This window comes from Notothenia coriiceps, unplaced genomic scaffold (assembly GCF_000735185.1).
Source record: "Notothenia coriiceps isolate Sejong01 unplaced genomic scaffold, NC01 NC01_scaffold00016293, whole genome shotgun sequence".
NCBI lineage: Eukaryota > Metazoa > Chordata > Actinopteri > Perciformes > Nototheniidae > Notothenia > Notothenia coriiceps.
This window is the reverse complement of record NW_011348994.1, coordinates 154878-159632: the sequence shown is the minus strand read 5'-3', so window position 1 is coordinate 159632 and position 4755 is coordinate 154878.

Below are 4755 nucleotides of genomic sequence, written 5' to 3'. Positions count from 1 at the left end.
ACAACGTTGACTTGCCTGTGAATAAAAAATAAACCATAGTGTTGGTGATCTACAGTGTTGTCATTCTTCTTTGAACAGCAAGATCGCTAACACCCTATTTCAACAATCACACTCCCTGTCATTGACATAATTAATAGATGGTTTTAGCTTCTCACCATCATTTGCTGTGGCCCACTGATGTTAACTATCGTAACTGAAAGGCTGCCTGCCAAACGTAAACATTCAGCCAGGTGACTTGCAAACTATCGCAAGAGTTTTACACTAGACGGATCCTTTCTAGCCATAACCCTCTAGCAGGGACGGAAAAGGGGGTAAAAAGGTTCTCATGAACTCATTTTAGTTCCGGCTCTTTTTGGTGTAAACGCGACGTTTCGGAACTATATCGGAACTAAAGTGGGAAAAGTACTCCGGTGTGAACGCGGCTATAGTGAGGCAGAAACGTGATGTCAAGACAGCTATAGTGTTAATGCTTAGCCGCTTTTTGGTTTCCAAGCCCTTTTTAGGAAATAAAACTTTAGCTAAAACTGTAAAAGAATCAGTATTCATGTCCTGTTGCTCTGCCTCTGGAAGAACGACCTCCTGACCAGGCAGAGTGGCCTTACATGGCGGTAATATTCTGGAAAAACATCTTGCCAAGCAGGCATCTTCCTGCAGCATGGTAGATATATGGCTTGGTTTATGGACCTTCCTACCAGGTGGAATCCCCCGCATGCCAAAAGTCTCGCCCTGCCTCTTTGCAAAATGACCTGCCAACCAGAGCTGTGTTTCTCTGCCTCTGGCTAAACCATCAGCCAGCCAATCCTTCCTCCTTCCTCCTTATCAAGTAGCTAGACTGACTTTCCACAGAGAGAGTGAGATTTCAGCTTTGTAGGGTGATACTTCCTGTTCAACTGGTTGCTTGACAGAAATAGGGCAAGGAAATGGGTGCTTTATATTAGTATTACAACTGTATTCTATTGAATCAAGTATTATAATAACTTCATGAATACCACAATAGATGGTATCCCTACCAAAAACCTGAAATGTATTCAACGAACAGATCAGACAAAACAGGGGAAATACTTAAGCAATAGAGCAGGCCGTGGTATGCTCATTATATCACAGCTAACGGGCGTGGTTCGGCCCGACGCGAAGCGGAGGGTCGACAACCCCCTTAGCTGTGATATAATGAGCATATATCACGGCCTGAAGTGAGCTATTGCTTTTATAAAACGGTTACCAAGTGTGGCAATATGAAAGAAAAATACACACTCTAATTTAAATAGTTTTTATTAGTAAATAATGATGTTCAAAATAAAATAGTCCCTCCGTTGCCTTCTGCACAAAACATAGTGCAAGGTGGTTGCTATGCAACAACACTAACAGCAAGCGAACATATTTAGACAGAGAGCGTTGATCCATTATTTGGCTGTTATTTACATTAATGTGTATGTTGCTGTTTATTGTGCATCCACTGAAAAACTGTCCAGCATCAGTAGCATGGCTTACGTGGTCACTTGTATAGGTTGAGGTTGTTCGAGGCTGTTGCTTGGCGTGGCGAGAATATTGCTCCACTTTCTCCGGTCCCCGAGATTGGGCTTCCAGTAGCTCTGGAGAGAGCTTTCGCACCTGTGGCCACTAATGGTCATAATTTCTCTGCTTTGTTTCAAGACCCGCATCAGAAAGCTCTTGAATGGTGGTACTTTTCCAGTTGCTCTACCTGCTCTTCACGTAGCTCTGCATGTCGTAGTTTACAGTAGGTGCTTTTTTTTCTAGAGCTAGGCACTGCTCAATCTTCTCCTCCATACTATAGTAAGACCCCCCCGGAGGTCGAAGTTAATCTTAAATGTTTCCATTTTATGCTTTGTAAGTTTGTTTCGTAACGGAAGAAATTTAAGTATATTTATAAAACTGACAAGTCAAATCAAGCAATCTGATTGGTCGATAGCGTTTTTGCGGACCTCTTTGATTACAGATTTGAAAACATCGTTGCTTGCTTTAAAAGTAGCACAATTCATTATGTTAAACCTTGGAAAGTATCTAGATATCCCTGCCCGAATGCCAAAGGAACTGCACACTGACTATGTTTTGCCCGTTTGATGTCTATGTCTGGACCGCTGCGTCAAAAAGGAGGGCTTCTGCCCCGTTACTTCTCCGCTGCTTTCTTGTTCCAGTATGAAAACAGTTTGCTTTTCAGCCCAACGGTATACTGTTTTTTTCAGACGCGGAGGGATACTGACTTGTTGTGAAAAGTAATTTATAATTCTACCCGTGGTATAAGCTCAGTATATCACGGCTAAGAACCAATCAGATTGCTTGATTTGACAAAACGGACAAGTCAAATCAAGCAATCTGATTGTGAGTACAAAAATCAAAGCTTTTGCTTTCCTGCTTTTAAACTGTAGATCTGGCATCCTTCTCCTCCACGATGGGCCTTGCCACCATTGCTGTTGAGTTTTTTCTTTAGATTGCAAGTAGGGTTCTTTGCAGCTGACGCTCATCCCCCAGACACAATTTGCATTTCCCTTTTGATGTTTTAAAGTATAATGACTCATTTGTAAACGTAATAAAATAAGTGATTTATTGAATGGCTAACTAAAGTGTTGAGTTTCTCGGGAAAACAAATAAGTAACAAACAGACAGATTCTTTGCTTTGTAGTTAGATAACAACCTTCAACCCCAGTACCGCACACAAGCACAAGGCCATTATATATTTACAGGTCTTTCTGTTCTTCCGGGGGAGGAGTGCATTGAGCTGAGGAATGTTTGTTTTGCCTCCTCCATCTGAAAAAATGCCCAAGTTTCAAGAAAGAGTGAAAGAAAAGACAAGAAGCAGCTGCTGGAGTTAAAAATAAACAGAAACTGCACTTACGGGAAGAGAGTCAGTCAGAGCTGTAGAGGCAGCTTGGAGAGGCTGACCCAGCGGCCCAGAGGTGGGGGGGTGGGTGTGTGTGTGTGTGTGTGTGTGTGTGTGTGTGTGTGTGTGTGTGTGTGTGTGTGTGTGTGTGTGTGTGAGGAAGAGAGATACTTTCTTTGGAAGGTCTCAGAGAATTGTTCAAGTCCTGCACAAACTTTCCTGTTTCAAAAGGCTTCAGAAGATATACAAGAAGGAAATAAAATATATAATGGAATGAAATTCGGGCTCAATTGTGCTGACTTGGTGAAAATACAAACTTTTTGATATTCCAATTTACTTGACATTGTGTGTTACTTAAAAATGGTGAAAGCAGAGATTTAACTTTTTTTTTAAAAACATCATTTATTCATTCTTATCTCAAGGTGATGGGAGTCTGGCCCTACCATGCTAACTTTCCATGATAATGAAAACATGTCTTTATCTATACTTATTAGGATTGTGCAGCTGCCCACTTGGTGCTGACGTAAAACCAAAAAAGAAACCGCTTTCATGTTGCACATAAGGGTGTTCTGTCAGCTGTCAAGATACCGCCATGATAATGTAAGGCAGAGAGACAAGGCAGATATGTTGAAAGAATTGCAGTAAGAATAGTAACTTATCACAACCCCAACCCCTGCTCTAGGACTCCAGACAGGGCTTTTTCTCCACAGCTGAGTCACTGTCCCCGCCTCCCTGTGCCCCCCCCCCTTTACCTCCTCTCCAGCTGAAGAAACCTGAACTCATGCAGGACCGTGTGTGTGTGTGTCCCTATTACTGTATGTCATGAATAACTTACTTATTATTAATACTTTTAATTATGCCCTATTTCACTTTTTTGTTAATGAAAACAACAGCTGTGAGTGTTGAAGTGAAGCAAGTGTGTTTGGAGGTTTTTACATGTTTGTGTGACCTGTAGTCCTTTTATAACTTTGGGAGTATGTGTAAAAAAGAAATGAATGATTGATGTTTACATGAAAGTCATCATTTTTACTTTTGATATCCTTTCAAATCCAATATGCAGCAGAATTGAGCTAATTACTTTTTTTTTTTGTGACTTTAGGGGAAGGGGTGGACAAACTGTCGTGTTTTTCTGATATCAAAGTTCACAGCAACAAATATGTTGCTGATAGACCCATGATTGGCAGCTTATGAGTAAACTAGAGCAAAGGTTAACATGTAGTTTGATGTCCTATTCACCTTTATTCCTCATTCATATTTGAAAGTAAATTACTATAAGAACTGTCTGCATCCAACATAACATCTTCACCCCACAACAAACTACTTTGTGCGAGATAATATTCAAAGCTTAACCCGCAAAATAATTCGCTATTACAGACAAGTTTTTGCTGTAATAAGGGATTATACCGCAGCTTACTCTACAGGCTTTTAAAAGCCATAAACTGAAATAGATCAAAGTTCTCTGAAAAGGAGAATTACTACTATTACTTTGGTGTAATAGAAGCATTGATAGAAAAACTTCTCCACTACCAGCAACAGTTTCATTGCGATTGTGGCTTGGATGGAAAAAGAGGCATTAAAATATTGCTTTGTTTCAGATTTACATAAGCACTTCCAACAGCGTTATCAGTAAAATGGGTTCTTTAAAACAAAAAAAGAACGTTGGCTTTAGCTAGTGCAGATTATTTCTATGTGCTTTATTATGAGGGTTATTTTTCACGATTTACCAACATTACCTATAAGGCCAATTAACCCGTACCCTTTCTGCCTAACTGCATCATTTTTCTCAGCACATTGGGAAACTGCTGGCATCTTTAGAGACACAACGTTTGCAGGATGAATACTGATGCTGCTCTAAACTATGCGGTCAAGGGACAAAAGAAGAAATGCATTACATTTAACGATATAGCGTGGAGTGTGTT